The sequence below is a fragment of the Dendrobates tinctorius genome, unplaced genomic scaffold (assembly GCF_039654945.1).
Source record: "Dendrobates tinctorius isolate UK_male_01 unplaced genomic scaffold, ASM3965494v1 ptg000163l, whole genome shotgun sequence".
Taxonomy (NCBI): Eukaryota; Metazoa; Chordata; class Amphibia; order Anura; family Dendrobatidae; genus Dendrobates; species Dendrobates tinctorius.
In genome coordinates this window covers 14,380,728-14,399,680 of record NW_027361830.1, presented here as the reverse complement: position 1 = coordinate 14,399,680, position 18,953 = coordinate 14,380,728, and the positions used below count along the sequence as shown (strand labels likewise).

Below are 18,953 nucleotides of genomic sequence, written 5' to 3'. Positions count from 1 at the left end.
GCAGTTATTTTGGCTAAAGGTTGTGCAACCAAGTATTAGACTGAGGGTACCAATACTTTTGTCTGGCCCATTTTTTTTGAGTTTTGTGTGAAATGATCAATCTTTTGCTTTTTGCTTCATTCTCTTTTGTGTTTTTTCATTTAAGGCAAATTAAATGAAGATAATAATACCAAAGAATTTGTGATTGCAATCATTTTCAGGAAGAATCTTAGTATTATCTGACAGAATTGCAGGGGTGTCAATACTTTTGGCCACAACTGTATGATGATGATTGCAGCGGTGATGATGTCAGTAGTGATGATGATGATCTCAGTAGTGATGATGATAGTGTCAGTAGTGATGATGGTGTCAGTAGTGATGATGATGATGATGATCTCAGTAGTGATGATGATGGTGTCAGTAGTGATGATGGTGTCAGTAGTGGTGATGATGGTGTCAGTAGTGATGATGGTGTCAGTAGTGAGGATGATGATCTCAGTAGTGAGGATGATGATCTCAGTAGTGAGGATAATGATCTCAGTAGTGAAGATGATGGTGTCAGTAATTATGACGATGATCTCAGCAGTGATGATAATGATGTCAGTAGTGAGGATGATAATCTCACTAGTGATGGCGATGATCTCAGTAGTAATGATGATGGTGTCAGTAGTGAGGATGATGAGCTCAGTAGTGAGGATGATGATCTCAGTAGTGATGATGATGGTGTCAGTAATAATGACGATGATCTCAGCAGTGATGATAATGATGTTAGTAGTGAGGATGATAATCTCACTAGTGATGGCGATGATCTCAGTAGTAATGATGATGGTGTCAGTAGTAATGATGATGGTGTCAGTAGTGAGGATGATGATCTCAGTAGTAATGATGATGGTGTCAGTAGTAATGATGATGGTGTCAGTAGTGAGGATGATCATCTCAGTAGTGAGGATGATGGTGTCAGTAGTGACGATGATGGACAGTGATTGTTGGAAATTCGGGTTGATTTCTGCGCTGCCAAATCAGAGGATTGTAGAAAAATGAAGCCAAAGATCCAGGAAAATGAGAATGCGGTTTATTTGTCTGTGTTTGGACGTAGCAACACTCCTTCTTCAGGACAAACCACAAATGACAAGTACAATGCACATGCAGGTATAGCTAGACAGTGCATTTAAAAAGAATAGAAGCGAAGAAACGGGCACAGGAGTGTGACATGACTCATCAGTTCTCCGCATTAAATAAAGCTTGTTAAGAGAAAGATGTATTAAGAGGAAGAACTATATGTAAAAACATACCATGACATAAAAGCACATGTACAATACAGAATTTGTTATATAGTAATCATTTACTAAACAGATTGTAATAAAATGAAAAAGAATTGAAATAAAATAAGACATGGATTGAGTTAGATAATACATAGAGGGAATCATCTAACTGATCTTTGTGAGAATATTTAGAGGAACGTGACCCGTATCTATCAGTACCTGCTCGTGTATTGTGCTCATTTGTGGTCTGTCCTTCAGAAGAAGCGCTGTTGGAAATACGTAGACGAATAAACCTCATCTTCATGTTCCTGGATATTTGGCTTCATTTTTCTACAATCCTCCCATTTTTCCAGGAATCACTATCCATCATCAGTGTGGGTCTGCAGCAGCCGACTCCAAGCATTACCTATGGTTGTGGGCATTTTGGGATGTGGACGGTCTCACCTGTTCCTGCCCCTGAAGACAACAGACACGCCATGTGAATACCGTTGTGCGGTTTTATATGTAAAAGTAACGTGCATCTAATGTAATGTATTATGATGATGTGCGGTATATAAGGTGTTAATACATGATGTGAGTATAGCATAGGGTAAGCTTTGGACAGAATAGGATATAGAATAGGAATAATAGGCTTAGCATATAAGATAGGAATGGTTAAGGATAGAACTAGCCCAGTGGGTGGGCACTGGTGTCAATAAAAGAGGGGGCACTTCCAGGTTACTGTCAGCTAGTCAGCTAGTGAAGTGCATAGTAAAGGACAAGTTCGGGTGCGATGGGCAGCTAGGGGCAGCATGGGCCAACTGGTCGAGACAGTGGGAGGCCACATAGAGCTCCCTGACTGATATTCCAGCAGCATCTGGTTCCTAGGGCTCGGGCCAGGTAGCAAGGACCTGGTCTTCTGGCATCACGAGGTCGGTAGACATGTAATTACATGGGGGGCAGGTGGCTGGTCCCGGGTGCACTGCCGGTGTGGACATCGAATCCCTGAGGCTGATGGAGTCAGCGGGCTTGGGGGTAGTCCAGGACGGACAGGTGGCAAGACTGGAGAGGAATTGTACTAAGGGGCAAGGAAGTGCGAATTTCTGTGCCCAATCCCACTCGTGCCCCCTGATGAACTTGGGCTGCTTAGTAAACATTTGACTGATACGAAGAACCTGGAGTTCCACGTATTGTCTGCGGCGACTCCTGAGGATGGAAGCCTGGAGGCAGCGGAGGCGTGCGGTCTACAAGGGAGTGTGATGCACCGCAAACCCTACAGCACACTGGGGCTGGGACAGCCCTTGTCTGTAAAGTGCCAGAGCGCAACCAGACAGGAGCTCGGTCATGAGCTGTGCCACTTTACAGTTTCACAACCTGTTAGGAAGTTTCCTAACTCCTATCCCAATTTTTAATCATATAAGACCCGACGTGTGCTATTGTCTTTCCTGCCTATGCACATTATGATGATGTCAGTAGTGATGATGATGATGATGATGGTAATAGTGATGATTATACCCATAGCACAGCCAATAGCACTGATAATAATGGTGGTCATAGTCATCACCCCATAACACTGATAATACTGGTAGTAGTAGTCCTCATTGGGCTCCCCTGTGTCTCTGGTGGTGGTGCTCCCCTGTGTCTCTGGTGGTCCTGCTCCCCTGTGTCACTGGTGGTCCTGCTCCCCTGTGTCTCTAGTGGTCCTGCTCCCCTGTGTCTCTGGTGGTCGTGCTCCCCTGTGTCTCTGGTGGTCCTTCTCCCCGTGTCTCTGGTGGTCGTGCTCCCCTGTGTCTCTGGTGGTCGTGCTCCCCTGTGTCTCTGGTGGTCGTGCTCCCCTGTGTCTCTGGTGGTCCTTCTCCCCGTGTCTCTGGTGGTCCTGCTCCCCTGTGTCTCTGCTGGTCCTGCTCCCCTGTGTCTCTGGTGGTCCTTCTCCCCGTGTCTCTGGTGGTCCTTCTCCCCGTGTCACTGGTGGTCCTGCTCCCCTGTGTCTCTGGTGGTCCTGCTCCCCTGTGTCACTGGTGGTCCTTCTCCCTGTGTCTCTGGTGGTCCTTCTCCCTGTGTCTCTGGTGGTCCTGCTCCCCTGTGTCACTGGTGGTCCTGCTCCCCTGTGTCTCTAGTGGTCGTGCTCCCCTGTGTCTCTAGTGGTCCTGTTCCTCGTGTCACTGGTGGTCCTTCTCCCCGTATCACTGGTGGTCCTGCTCCCCTGTGTCTCTGGTGGTCCTTCTCCCCATGTCTCTGGTGATCGTGCTCCCCTGTGTCTCTGGTGGTCCTGCTCCCCTGTGTCTCTGGTGGTCCTGCTCCCCTGTGTCTCTGGTGGTCGTGCCCCCCTGTGTCTCTGGTGGTCCTGCTCCCCTGTGTCTCTAGTGGTCCTGCTCCCCTGTGTCTCTAGTGGTCGTGCTCCCCTGTGTCTCTGGTGGTCCTGCTCCCCTGTGTCTCTGGTGGTCCTGCTCCCCTGTGTCTCTGGTGGTCCTGCTCCCCTGTGTCTCTGGTGGTCGTGCTCCCCTGTGTCTCTGGTGGTCCTGCTCCCCTGTGTCTCTAGTGGTCCTGCTCCCCTGTGTCTCTAGTGGTCCTGCTCCCCTGTGTCTCTAGTGGTCGTGCTCCCCTGTGTCTCTGGTGGTCCTGCTCCCCTGTGTCTCTGGTGGTCCTGCTCCCCTGTGTCTCTGGTGGTCGTGCTCCCGTGTCTCTGGTGGTCCTGCTCCCCTGTGTCTCTAGTGGTCCTGCTCCCCTGTGTCTCTAGTGGTCCTGCTCCCCTGTGTCTCTGGTGGTCCTGCTCCCCTGTGTCTCTGGTGGTCCTTCTCCCCGTGTCTCTGGTGGTCCTGCTCCTGTGTCTCTGGTGGTCCTGCTCCCCTGTGTCTCTGGTGGTCCTGCTCCCCTGTGTCTCTAGTGGTCCTGCTCCCCTGTGTCTCTGGTGGTCGTGCTCCCGTGTCTCTGGTGGTCCTTCTCCCCGTGTCTCTGGTGGTCGTGCTCCCCTGTGTCTCTAGTGGTCCTGCTCCCCTGTGTCTCTGGTGGTCGTGCTCCCCTGTGTCTCTGGTGGTCCTTCTCCCCGTGTCTCTAGTGGTCCTGCTCCCCTGTGTCTCTGGTGGTCATGCTCCCCTGTGTCTCTGGTGGTCCTTCTCCCCGTGTCTCTAGTGGTCCTGCTCCCCTGTGTCTCTAGTGGTCCTGCTCCCCTGTGTCTCTGGTGGTCCTGCTCCCCTGTGTCTCTGGTGGTCGTGCTCCCCTGTGTCTCTGGTGGTCCTTCTCCCCGTGTCTCTAGTGGTCCTGCTCCCCTGTGTCTCTGGTGGTCGTGCTCCCCTGTGTCTCTGGTGGTCCTTCTCCCCGTGTCTCTAGTGGTCCTGCTCCCCTGTGTCTCTAGTGGTCCTGCTCCCCTGTGTCTCTAGTGGTCCTTCTCCCCGTGTCTCTAGTGGTCCTGCTCCCCTGTGTCTCTAGTGGTCCTGCTCCCCTGTGTCTCTGGTGGTCCTGCTCCCCTGTGTCTCTGGTGGTCCTTCTCCCCGTGTCTCTGGTGGTCCTGCTCCTGTGTCTCTGGTGGTCCTTCTCCCCGTGTCACTGGTGGTCCTGCTCCCCTGTGTCTCTGGTGGTCGTGCTCCCCTGTGTCTCTGGTGGTCCTTCTCCCCGTGTCTCTGGTGGTCGTGCTCCCCTGTGTCTCTGGTGGTCGTGCTCCCCTGTCTCTGGTGGTCGTGCTCCCCGTGTCTCTGGTGGTCGTGCTCCCCTGTGTCTCTGGTGGTCGTGCTCCCCTGTGTCTCTGGTGGTCCTTCTCCCCGTGTCTCTGGTGGTCGTGCTCCCCTGTGTCTCTGGTGGTCCTTCTCCCCATGTCTCTGGTGGTCGTGCTCCCCTGTGTCTCTGGTGGTCCTTCTCCCCGTGTCTCTAGTGGTCCTGCTCCCCTGTGTCTCTAGTGGTCCTTCTCCCCGTGTCTCTAGTGGTCCTGCTCCCCTGTGTCTCTAGTGGTCCTTCTCCCCTGTGTCTCTAGTGGTCCTGCTCCCCTGTGTCTCTGGTGGTCCTGCTCCCCTGTGTCTCTGGTGGTCGTGCTCCCCTGTGTCTCTGGTGGTCCTTCTCCCCGTGTCTCTGGTGGTCGTGCTCCCCTGTGTCTCTGGTGGTCGTGCTCCCCTGTCTCTGGTGGTCGTGCTCCCCGTGTCTCTGGTGGTCGTGCTCCCCTGTGTCTCTGGTGGTCGTGCTCCCCTGTGTCTCTGGTGGTCCTTCTCCCCGTGTCTCTGGTGGTCGTGCTCCCCTGTGTCTCTGGTGGTCCTTCTCCCCATGTCTCTGGTGGTCGTGCTCCCCTGTGTCTCTGGTGGTCCTTCTCCCCGTGTCTCTAGTGGTCCTGCTCCCCTGTGTCTCTAGTGGTCCTTCTCCCCGTGTCTCTAGTGGTCCTGCTCCCCTGTGTCTCTAGTGGTCCTTCTCCCCTGTGTCTCTAGTGGTCCTGCTCCCCTGTGTCTCTGGTGGTCCTGCTCCCCTGTGTCTCTGGTGGTCGTGCTCCCCTGTGTCTCTGGTGGTCCTTCTCCCCGTGTCTCTAGTGGTCCTGCTCCCCTGTGTCTCTAGTGGTCCTTCTCCCCTGTGTCTCTAGTGGTCCTGCTCCCCTGTGTCTCTGGTGGTCCTTCTCCCCGTGTCTCTAGTGGTCCTGCTCCCCTGTGTCTCTGGTGGTCGTGCTCCCCTGTGTCTCTGGTGGTCCTTCTCCCCGTGTCTCTAGTGGTCCTGCTCCCCTGTGTCTCTAGTGGTCCTGCTCCCCTGTGTCTCTAGTGGTCCTTCTCCCCGTGTCTCTAGTGGTCCTGCTCCCCTGTGTCTCTAGTGGTCCTGCTCCCCTGTGTCTCTGGTGGTCCTGCTCCCCTGTGTCTCTGGTGGTCCTTCTCCCCGTGTCTCTGGTGGTCCTGCTCCTGTGTCTCTGGTGGTCCTTCTCCCCGTGTCACTGGTGGTCCTGCTCCCCTGTGTCTCTGGTGGTCGTGCTCCCCTGTGTCTCTGGTGGTCCTTCTCCCCGTGTCTCTGGTGGTCGTGCTCCCCTGTGTCTCTGGTGGTCGTGCTCCCCTGTCTCTGGTGGTCGTGCTCCCCGTGTCTCTGGTGGTCGTGCTCCCCTGTGTCTCTGGTGGTCGTGCTCCCCTGTGTCTCTGGTGGTCCTTCTCCCCGTGTCTCTGGTGGTCGTGCTCCCCTGTGTCTCTGGTGGTCCTTCTCCCCATGTCTCTGGTGGTCGTGCTCCCCTGTGTCTCTGGTGGTCCTTCTCCCCGTGTCTCTAGTGGTCCTGCTCCCCTGTGTCTCTAGTGGTCCTTCTCCCCGTGTCTCTAGTGGTCCTGCTCCCCTGTGTCTCTAGTGGTCCTTCTCCCCTGTGTCTCTAGTGGTCCTGCTCCCCTGTGTCTCTGGTGGTCCTGCTCCCCTGTGTCTCTGGTGGTCGTGCTCCCCTGTGTCTCTGGTGGTCCTTCTCCCCGTGTCTCTAGTGGTCCTGCTCCCCTGTGTCTCTAGTGGTCCTTCTCCCCTGTGTCTCTAGTGGTCCTGCTCCCCTGTGTCTCTAGTGGTCCTTCTCCCCTGTGTCTCTAGTGGTCCTGCTCCCCTGTGTCTCTAGTGGTCGTGCTCCCCTGTGTCTCTGGTGGTCCTTCTCCCCGTGTCTCTGGTGGTCGTGCTCCCCTGTGTCTCTGGTGGTCGTGCTCCCCGTGTGACCTCGCCCCCTCCTCTGGTGTCAGTGCCTGTCCTGGCTGACGGCTCCGCACTTTACACAGGGTCCGTCTGTGATCGGGGTCTGTGACAAAAGCCTGGTCCCCTCCCTCTGAATTCCCTTCCCATCAGTGTATGGACGAGGCGGCTTAACCCCTTCCTGCCGCCGCTCCAGTAGCAGCAGAGCTCGGGGAGGGCGCTCAGGCTCTGCCTCTCCCCCATTATTAGGCAGCCCCGTGGTCTCTTCTCCCTGAGTTACTAGTGATGCTGTGGAGAGGCTGACGAGGAGTGCCAGCAGCGGTGCCGCCGAGGAGCTCCCCTCACACGGCCGGTAAGGACACGGCATTGACTGGGACTGCAGCACCCGGTGCACAAAGTTCCCAGCTGCCGGCTTGGCGGGTTACTGAAGGTCACCTCAGCCGGGGAGGGATGCCGGGACGGGCGGCTCGGAGCGGCGCAGGTGATGTGCTGTCCCCCGGCGCCCTCTGTGCTCTCCGCAGCGGTCACCTCAGACATAGCGGTCCTGGGCGAAGTGTGGCCGGAGCTGCCATGTCCCGGGATGGCGGCCGCTACTAAAGGGGCTCCGGAGGGAACCCACCTAGGATCCACGGATGTCCCACAGTGGGAAAACACGTCTGCCTTCCTGTACCACGGGCGGACATAGCACAGTGCCGGGCTGCCGTGCGGAGGGTGAGGGGGCTGACAGCTGAGCATGGTGGGCTCCTCCGTATCCTAGGGGGCTGAGATTCCTTGTGTGTTACACACTCCACTCATCATTATAGTCTCCCACCCCACTCCACTCATTATAGTCCCCCACTCCACTCGTTAGTCCCCCACTCCACTCATTATAGTCCCCCACTCCACTCATTATAGTCCCCCACTCCACTCATTATAGTCCCCCACTCCACTCATTATTATAGTCTCCCACTCCACTCATTATAGTCCCCCACTCCACTCATTATAGTCCCCCACTCCACTTATTAGTCTCCCACTCCACTCATTATAGTCCCCCACTCCACTCATTATAGTCCCCCACTCCACTCATTATTATAGTCTCCCACTCCACTCATTATAGTCCCCCACTCCACTCATTATAGTCCCCCACTCCACTCATTATTATAGTCCCCCACTCCACTCATTAGTCTCCCACTCCACTCATTATAGTCTCCCACTCCACTCATTATAGTCCCCCACTCCACTCATTATAGTCCCCCACTCCACTCATTAGTCCCCCACTCCACTCATTAGTCTCCCACTCCACTCATTATAGTCCCCCACTCCACTCATTATAGTCCCCCACTCCACTCATTAGTCTCCCACTCCACTCCACTCGTTATAGTCTCCCACTCCACTCATTATAGTCCCCCACTCCACTCGTTATAGTCCCCCACTCCACTCATAGTCTCCCACTCCACTCATTATAGTCCCCCACTCCACTCATTATAGTCCCCCACTCCACTCATTATAGTCTCCCACTCCACTCATTATAGTTCCCCACTCCACTCATTATTATAGTCTCCCACTCCACTCATTATAGTCCCCCACTCCACTCATTATAGTCCCCCACTCCACTCATTATAGTCCCCCACTCCACTCATTATAGTCCCCCACTCCACTCATTATAGTCCCCCACTCCACTCAGTCTCCCACTCCACTCATTATAGTCCCCCACTCCACTCATTATAGTCCCCCACTCCACTCATTATAGTCCCCCCACTCCACTCATTATAGTCCCCCACTCCACTCATTAGTCTCCCACTCCACTCATTATAGTCCCCCACTCCACTCATTATAGTCCCCCACTCCACTCATTAGTCTCCCACTCCACTCGTTATAGTCTCCCACTCCACTCGTTATAGTCCCCCACTCCACTCGTTATAGTCTCCCACTCCACTCGTTATAGTCCCCCACTCCACTCATTATAGTCCCCCACTCCACTCATTATAGTCTCCCACTTCTCTCATTATAGTCCCCCACTCCACTCATTATAGTCCCCCACTCCACTCATTATAGTCCCCCACTCCACTCATTATAGTCTCCCACTCCACTCATTATAGTCTCCCACTCCACTCATTATAGTCTCCCACTCCACTCATTATAGTCCCCCACTCCACTCATTATAGTCTCCCACTCTACTCATTATTATAGTCCTCCACTCCACTCATTATTATAGTCCTCCACTCCACTCATTATTATAGTCTCCCACTCCACTCATTATTATTATAGTCCCCCACTCCACTCATTATTATTATAGTCTCCCACTCCACTCATTATTATAGTCTCCCACTCCACTCATTATTATAGTCCTCCACTCATTATTGATTTATTTATCTTACTGTACTGATAATTGTATTTACTATACCAATGTTTATGTCTCAGTCATATTTTAGATGTAGTTCTCAGTCCTGGTGCTGTGCAGTGAGGATGTGACAATTGGATGATATATTTATAATGTACATGTGTAAATATACATACATAATTTTGCACTGAGCATATTTATATATGTACACTCCTGCGTTACTGAATACAGTGAGTATATATATGTATATATTATAGACACATACACTGTATTCATTAGGGCAGGAGCTCTCCCTTCACTTTTATGGAAGTTTGCGCTCCCCCCGTGCAGCGGGCGCTCCTCTATGGCGGCACGCCTGATGGGCCATCTCCCGCTCAGAATGATGTCTCTTCCTACAGACCGGGGACATTTGTGAGATCTCTGCAATTACTGGATTGTTCCTTTCAGGCGTCCTTTGCTGTGGAAATCCCTCTCTACTTGTATGACCTCCCGGGAAAGCATAATAATGTGCCACTATTGCAGAAGCAGTCACATACCGGAGTGACAGGAGAAAGAAGGCACAATTAGATTGGGATTTGGCCCAGCGGCTGGCAGTGTGTGCCATGATAGAGCGGGTATCGGTGGGTGCAGGGCTGGCTCTACCTGTGACCATTACAGGAAACTCTTAACTAGACACATAGTCTTCCCTGCCTCCTGGATTCTCCCAGCTATCGGCTCTGTGCACTGATACTAGATAATGACATTAATTTGCTTTGCACACCCCACTGCACATCCTTCTACGATGAGGGGGAACAGAAATCGTATCTGTGCCAGTTGGGTTACTCTCTCAGTGCATGGCGTTCTTTATTCATGTGAAAAGTGGGACAAAATGACAAGAAAAGCACAATAAAGAGTCAAAGCTGAGTCCTGGAAGCAGTGATGCCCTTATCTGCCCAGTCTCACTGACTACTGCTTTACACGTATGGCACAGAAAGGGCACTGCCAACATTGACTGAAGGGAAATGCAATCCATACTCTGTCGGGCAATGCTATTAGAGCAGCTCTATGACTCGCCGCCTTCTCCTTTTTTTTCTTTTCTCCCATCTTCAGCTGTCCTTTAAGAAATGGGCATGCCTCCATGTCTCCAGGGAATGCACTGTCCCTTTGGGTCCTCCAGGAAAACCAATCTGGAGACATCAGCTCTGTCACATACATCCATGCCTAAGAACGAATTGACATCTGCAGCGTTTTCTCCCATCGCGCGTTGTCAGCAGGCGGCATTCATAGGCTGCCTACAGATATTTGGGATCACGCCTGCCTTCCATTGTGTCAGTGAGAAATGAAAAGTGATTAAGAGGATTAGGTGGAAATATGGAAAAAATAGTAATTAAGAACTTAGTTAAAGTTGATTTTTCATTGAAAGTGATTGGAGTTCCTCCCACATGGCTCCTATGGGACTGAAGTAATGTTCCAGTCTGATTTCTCTTTGAAGCAAACGCCTATTCCCTTGGGAAATGTGATTCTCCTCTCTCTGCTCCGAGTCTGTTCCCATCAAAAGAGACCCTTTCATTTATTTGACTGCCTTGGATGTGGGTTACTTCTAATTATGCCAGGACATGAGGTTTTCAGCAGCTTCTATTCACAGAATGTGTTTGCTATGCACTTGCACAGTATTCTGAAGTTATCTGAATTTTTTTAGTAGTCAAACATTGGCTGGAGAGAAGAGAGGCTGTGTCTCCATTCACACTGCTGTCCGTATGTAAGACGTGTACAAGGCCGTCACTCACTGGTGGCGTTAGGAGCGCACCATAGGCCAAAGTGGGACACTTTCTCGTTTTTAGCTCTTTTTCTTTTTGTGGTTCAAAAGCGTCCTTATCAGAACATGGGCTGCTCTACTGGCGGGCGGCCAAATTAGGAAAATGGAGAGCTTTCAGAAATGAAACAGCCTGAGCTTGAAATGCTATTAGTTTGCCATTTACACTTTCCCATTTCCTTGCAATATTCCGAGGAAAAACCAGTGGCCATATTAGAATTAGGCAGAAAGTTCTGCATGGTGAATCAATATTCTTGCTGATTAAATGCAGGATTTGCCTTGCTATTGAACGGCAACTGTAGCATCTGAAATGTGTTCTAGAGAAGATAAAATTCAGTCTGGGGGGGGGGGCAGTCGCTTCATTTCCTTCTTGCTTAGTCATGACACTGTTTTCTCCCAGGTTTACAATAGCCTTAGCTATGGTAATAGGTAAATGTGGGGACATGTGAACATACATCATAATAATGAATGCTGATGCCAGCTGAGCAGCTCAGGAAAAGAGCTGACAGCCAGTACATGCCGCCTTGTTCCATGTTGTCCAGCGTCTCGGTGTCTCCTCTCAGGCCAACCATTTATCTATTAAGGATAATAGCTTCTTCCTTTATTTTCAGTCTGTGCTCTCTGGGTTACAGAGTGAACTCTAATGAATTTATTGCTCTTCTTGCACTGGGGGCAAAGCCAGATGCTCTGCATTCTCCTGCCCTGCTACCTGATCTCTCTGTCCGCCAAGTAGAAGTAGCTTTGATCTTTTTACCTTTCAAGACTACATAATCTTGTCATGTGATGTAGTGAAGGATCCATGCAGTGACATTGAATGGATGGTGTGGGATAACATATATTTCACAATAGCAGCTGCTAACAAGAAAGCAATCCTCTTGGTAAAGGTAGAGGGTCATGGCAGGACTACCTGTACCCAGCATAGTGTGGCTAGCTCATCATACAAGGTAAGGGCTGGTGGCTACTAAGACCCGAGAGTGCGCCTCTGCCCAAGGATACAGTTGTGGCCAAAAGTATTGCCACCCCTGCAATTCTGTCAGATAATGCTCAGTTTCTTCCTGAAAATGATTGCAAACACAAATTCTTTGGTATTATTATCTTCATTTAATTTGTCTTAAATGAAAAAACACAAAAAGAATTGTTCTAAAGCCAAATTGGATATAATTCCACACCAAACATAAAAAAAGAGGGTGGACAAAAGTATTGGCACTGTTCAAAAAATCATGTGATGCTTCTCTAATTTGTGTAATTAACAGCGCCTGTAACTTACATGTGGCACCTAACAGGTGTTGGCAATAACTAAATCACACTTGCAGCCAGTTGACATGGATTAAAGTTGACTCAACCTCTGTCCTGTGTCCTTGTGTGTACCACATTGAGCATGGAGAAAAGAAAGAAGACCAAAGAACTGTCTGAGGACTTGAGAAACCAAATTGTGAGGAAGCATGAGCAATCTCAAGGCTACAAGTCCATCTCCAAAGACCTGAATGTTCCTGTGTCTACCGTGCGCAGTGTCATCAAGAAGTTTAAAGCCCATGGCACTGTGGCTAACCTCCCTAGATGTGGACGGAAAAGAAAAATTGACAAGAGATTTCAACGAAAGATTGTGCGGATGTTGGATAAAGAACCTCGACTAACATCCAAACAAGTTCAAGTTGCCCTGCAGTCCGAGGGTACAACAGTGTCAACCCGTACTATCCGTCAGCATCTGAATGAAAAGGGACTGTATGGTAGGAGACCCAGGAAGATCCCACTTCTTACCCCGAGACATAACAAAGCCAGGCTGGAGTTTGCCAAAGCTTACCTGAAAAAGCCTAAAACATTTTGGAAGAATGTTCTCTGGTAAGATGAGACAAAAGTAGAGCTTTTTGGGCAAAGGCATCAACATAGAGTTTACAGGAGAAAAAAAGAGGCATTCAAAGAAAAGAACACGGTCCCTACAGTCAAACATGGCGGAGGTTCCCTGATGTTTTGGGGTTGCTTTGCTGCCTCTGGCACTGGACTGCTTGACCGTGTGCATGGCATTATGAAGTCTGAAGACTACCAACAAATTTTGCAGCATAATGTAGGGCCCAGTGTGAGAAACCTGGGTCTCCCTCAGAGGTCATGGGTCTTCCAGCAGGACAATGACCCAAAACACACTTCAAAAAGCACTAGAAAATGGTTTGAGAGAAAGCACTGGAGACTTCTCAGGTGGCCAGCAATGAGTCCAGACCTGAGTACCATAGAACACCTGTGGAGAGATCTAAAAATGGCAGTTTGGAGAAGGCACCCTTCAAATATCAGGGACCTGGAGCAGTTTGCCAAAGAAGAATGGTCTAAAATTCCACCAGAGCATTGTAAGAAACTCATTGATGGTTACCGGAAACGGTTGGTCGCAGTTATTTTGGCGAAAGTTTGAGCAACCAAGTATTAGGCTGAGGGTGCCAATACTTTTGTCTGGCCCATTTTTGGAGTTTTGTGTGAAATGATCAATGTTTTGCTTTTTGCTTCATTCTCTTTTGTGTTTTTTCATTTAAGACAAATTAAATCAAGATAATAATACCAAAGAATTTGTGTTTGCAATCATTTTCAGGAAGAAACTGAGCATTATCTGACAGAATTGCAGGGGTGTCAATACTTTTGGCCACAACTGTAATTCTGTGATGTGGGCAGGATGCTTGCTTCTCCAGCAGCCCTTTATTTAGTGCTTTGGCTCAGAAGAGGGTCACAATATTCTTCGTGATATTTAGTAAGAAATGCTCATATGTTTCAAGGTGAAACTAGAGGTGAGTGTGGAATAGACTCTGTCGCTGGGAATGGTTCGCTTTTAAATTCCATCTACCTCCACAACGACTGCAGAGACTGATTAATCATGATGATTGTGGTGGATCAGTTCCTAGGAGCTGGTGAAAATACAGGTCTGGGAAAGGCAGGGCATTTCAGCTTCATCTTAAGTCTAGCTGATGGAAAGTAGTAATTTGAGGTTAGGATATAGCACTCTCTTCCCACCATCGAAGATTTCTTGTATCTGTGCCCGGGTGAGAGCAATGTTCATTACTTTCTAACCAATTTGATGTAAAGTGGTCAGCCTAACATAGAGGAGCTCATTTATATTCTGCTGGTAATATAGGTCAATGTAAAGTAAAGCTCTGAATGTTTCTCCATAGAATAAACCAGTGCAGCATCTCCAATGGGAGCAGCAGGGATTGGATGCACCATGTGTTGGAGTATTTTTCAAAATTTTGTAGGATGCTTTATCTATTTTTTCAGTACACAGCAGGCTCAAATTAAAAGAGAAATGCCTTCTTTTATTTTAGGGACTCAAACAAGTGTTTTGAGCAGTTTTTCTTCCGCTTCAAAAAGGCCAAGTTCTCCTTTCCTGTTAGGCCTGGATCACACTTCCGTTTTTTTAAATCCGTCCAAATCCGTCGTTTTCCGTTAAACGGATCCGCCATGTTTTTGGCGGATCCGTTTTTTTCCCATAGACTTGCATTAGCGGCTACCGCGGATCCGTCAAAAAAACGGATCCGGTAGCATCCGTTTGCGGCAAAAAAACGGAAACGGATCCGTTTGGTGGACACAAAAAACGGATGTGTGAAACAGGCCTTAGGGCTCGTTCAGACGAGCGTACTAAACATCTGCGTGCTGTCCGAAATCAAAGGGAGTAGCATAGGGACAGCGCCAGAACCAAGGCAAGTCACGTGAACGTTTTTCCAGAAGGATCGATGGTCTGCGTGTAACAAAATCGCAGCCTGCGCTCCTTTTTTTCCGTATTGTAAGTCAATGGATGCGTAAAAAATGGATAACGTACAGACTGCCGTATGTATGTCGTGTGTTTTTCACGGATCCATTGCTGGTATTTACATAGACAACCGTATTTGGCCTTTTAAAATGTATTAAATTGTTCGCGTAAAAACTAGATGCCTTACACATGGACAAACGGATGGCACACGGATGTAATAAATGGACATGCAATATGGATATGGAAAAACGGCCGATTTTTTTTTTTTTTTTTTTTGAACCAGGCCTTGTAAAGAGGGTTAATATTTTATTTCATTCGTACAATCTATAATAAAAATAATATTCCACAAATTCATTTTTGGTGTCTGGCTGTAGTGGAACAGGCCATTAGAGCGGATGAACAGGTGTCATCAGAAATAAATGAAAACTATAGGGCCCCTCAGAAGTACAGCAGGCTCAATCTCACATTGGACACATGTATATTGAGCTACCCTAAATTTCCATATCCTAGCATTAGATCTGTAACAGCTGCTGCTGTGGAGGGCCCAGAATATTTGTATAATATTTGGCAAGGATCGCCGAGTGATTTTCAGTAGAGGAGTTGTGATCCGATTATTAAAATTACATAAATCGTTTATTTCTGCAGAAAAAGAAATTTTCCATGGCCTGTGTTCACCCAATTTAAATGAATGGGACTAAAATGCAATACCAGGCGTAGCCCATGAGTGGAACTATTTCTAGGAGAAAAGCAGGTTATTATTTCTGATGGTGGTGATGATGATAATCATTTTATTTCTATAGTGCCAACATATTCTGCCACACTTTACATTAGAGGGGACTTGTACAGACCATATCAGACATAATAATAATCTTTATATAGCGCTAACATATTCCACAGCGCTTTACAGTTTGCACACATTATCATTGCTGTCCTCGATGGGGCTCACAATCTAAATTACCTAACTGTATGTCTTTTGGAATGTGGGAGGAAACCGGAGAAAACCCACGCAAATACGGGGAGAACATGCAAACTCCTTGCAGATGTTGTCATGGGTGGGATTCAAACCCAGGACCCCAGCGCTGCAAGGCTGCAGTGCTATCCACTGAACCACCGTGCTGCCCATTCTAAGACATTATAAGAACACAAAATTCACGATTTCAAACAACAAAACTGAGGGTTCTGCTTACAATCTATGAGAGAATAGAGGTGAAACAAGAGGTGAAAAGTATTTATTCAGACATCATTATAATAAAGTGTAATCATGTTAATCTGCATTAACCAGTCAATATCTTTATACAGTGGCATATAAAAGTTTGGGCACCCCTGGTCAAAATTACTATTATTGAAGATGAAATGATCTCTATAAGGTGTAAAGTTAAGGATGACACATTTCCTTTGTATTTTAGGCAAAAAAAATATATATGTTTTCATCTTTTACATTTTAAAAATAACAACAAAAAGCAAACGTTTGGTTAGTACCTAGTACCGCCCCCTTTTGAAAGTATCACAGGTTTTAAACACATTTTGAAGCCAGACAAGTGTCTTTCAATTCTTGTTTGAGGGATTTTCATCCATTCTTCCTTGGGAATTTTTTCCAGTTCTGTGAGATTCCTGGGTAGTCTTGCATGCACTGCTGTTGTGAGGTCTAGCCACAGATTTTCAATGATGTTCAAATCAGGGCACTGTGAGGGCTGGTTCAGATGCGAAACAAACGAATTTACTTTTTTCTTCATCTGTCTCGGACACATCAGTAACATTACAGTTCACACAGCATTCCTCCTGCACTTTACCTTTCCTGCTTTCTTTGTCCTCACGCACATGGCAGGGTAGTAGAGCCCTAGGCGGTACCACATCATCACTTCTGTAGGATCTCAAGACTTAGGTGATCCCATTCATCCATTTCACCACGGACTTACAAGCTTCAGCCCTATTTAAGATCTGCCACATTCTGAATATTCTGTATCCTGCATGACTTTTGGACCACGTAATTCCGCCATGAGTAAGACCACCTAGGTCGAAACGCGTTGGTTTCTGACCACTAGAGACCCCATCTGCCTGCTCTTTTTTTTTTTTTTTTCATTATGTCTATTTTTCCATTGTATTTTGAACTATGCATAATACATTTTTGGTTTTTAAAAAATACTATCATTACGCTGGAGATTCTTCCTTCATGTATTAATTTTTAATGTTAGGCCTTTTTGAGATCATTTCATCTTTAACTTGCTTAACTGTTCACAATGACAGTAATTTTGACCAGGGGTGGCCAAACTTTTACATACCACTGTATGTCCAGATACAAAGTGCTACTAAGTGCATGGAGGGTGTGGGAACAGATGATAGGATGGAACAAATTCCGAGGAAAATGTAGGAAGAGAGAACCGAGAACAGTTCGATTTGTGATGGGATGTCATAGGCCTGCCTAAAAAGATGCGTTTTCTGGACATGCTTGGATACTGGGAGTTCACTGGTTTTCTTGGGTGGTGCATTCCATGGAATGGATATAGTGCAATAAAACTCTTGGAGATGATCTTAGATCAGGGTGCATGGGTAGGGTAGTGGATGAAGATGGAGGAGGAGATTTGGGTTATATAGAGCTTCGACAGTGAGTGTGGCACTCAGCACATGCTGGACAACCCCTTTAAATCTTCTTTCGCAGATGTGTCAGCATAAAAGAGACTTAATTATATGTATGCAGCATCAGGTTAGGTTCTGTTCAATATTGTGCTTTATTTGGGGTTTTTGGTATTTCAGGCTGTTGTACTATCCTTGCTTTCAAAAATACTAGAACTTGAATGGAAATCTGAAGGTCTATCATAAAGCCCCCGTCACACACAGCGAGATCGCTGCTGGGTCAAAAGTTTTGTGACACAACAGCGATCTCGCCAGCGAGATCGCTGTGTGTGATACTTATCAGCGACCGGCCCCCCTGCCGGGTATCGCTGATCGTGCTGGAATGGCCTGGACATTTTTTTGATCGTTGGTCTCCCGCTGGCCAGCACGCATCGCTGCGTGTGGCAGGTGGGAGACCAGCTATCAGCGAGCAGGAGTTGGTAACCAAGGTAAACATTGGGTTTCTAAGCGGCGCTTAGAAACCAGATGTGTACGTTAGATACCAGAGCGCTGGTGCAGGGAGCTGGTAACCAAGGTAAATGTCTGGTTTCTAAGTGCCGCGCGGCGCTTATAAACCTAATGTTTACCTTGGTTACCAGCTCCCTGCACCAGCGCGCTGCTATCTTAACGTACACTACGGGTAACTAAGCGACGTGCGTCGCTTGTTACCTGCGTGTCGCTGTCCTGATCGCTGGTGAAGCTGCCTGTTTGGCAGCTCACCAGCGATCATGTAGCGACACACCAGCGATCTTGACAAGTTCATATAGTTGTCGGGATCGCTGGTGAGTCGCTATTTGACGGGGCCCTAAGAGATCTGGATCCATTTGATAATGGATCTGAAATAGTTATAATGGCTTTGAAATAGCCTGTGTGTGCTACAGGGCTTACGGATAAGCAAATTCAATGGTCATTCCATTTGTAAAGAGATCCATTTTAATATAATCCTTTTTTGACTCACATGACTATTTTATCTGCATTTCTAATGGGAAAATTATTTCTACTGATCACTATTAGATTTTAATTTGTAGCAAACATATGCAGCTAAAAATTTACTGGCAAAACATGCAAGTGAAAGTTCCCTAATAAAGTAATCCCAAAGTGCTTATTTTTAAAAAAGAACCAACATTTTTTAAATACATCTCTGGCAAAAATTAAAAGACTACTGCACAGTTTTATAATTATCCACTTCTCTACATGTCTGGCAGCCATTCCATTCCAGTGTCAGTTGAATTCCAACCAGAGTACACCTCATTCTACTTAATATGCTTCAGATTTGGTGATCACGTGAACCAAATTTTATTTAACGAAGGAAAGTATAAAAAACCCTGCTGTGGTGTTCACAATCCTCTCGCAATAGGACAAGCTGGATGGCAGAACAAGTGCTAGTAATATTCCAAAAGTAATAGGAATGAAAAAATAACTTTTAACCATGCCAAAGGAGTTGAAAACAAAAGTCTTGAGTGAGTAAAAGAAGGGCTCAATTCTGGCTTTACTAGCAGAAGGATACAGTGAGCGTCATGTTGCCTCCATCCCTAAAATTTCTAAGGTGGTACTCCATTACAACAAGGTCAAGTAGCAGACATTGGGGACAACAAAGCTACAGACTGGTAGAGGGCGAAAACAACTCTACATTGACCAGGATGACCGTCATCTTATTCGAATGTCCTCAGCAACTTCAGGATG

General features: G+C 47.9%; 1 protein-coding gene across 1 annotated transcript in view; it reads left to right on the top strand.

Moving 5' to 3' along the window:
• The first annotated feature begins 7,004 nt into the window (after window positions 1-7,004).
• The window catches only part of LOC141052887 (cadherin-6-like), a 459,217-nt gene continuing 447,268 nt past the window's right edge, over window positions 7,005-18,953 (top strand). The window contains exon 1 of the mRNA XM_073550207.1: window positions 7,005-7,179. The gene's annotated coding sequence lies outside the window, so the exon portion shown is untranslated. The remainder of the gene's footprint in view (window positions 7,180-18,953) is intronic.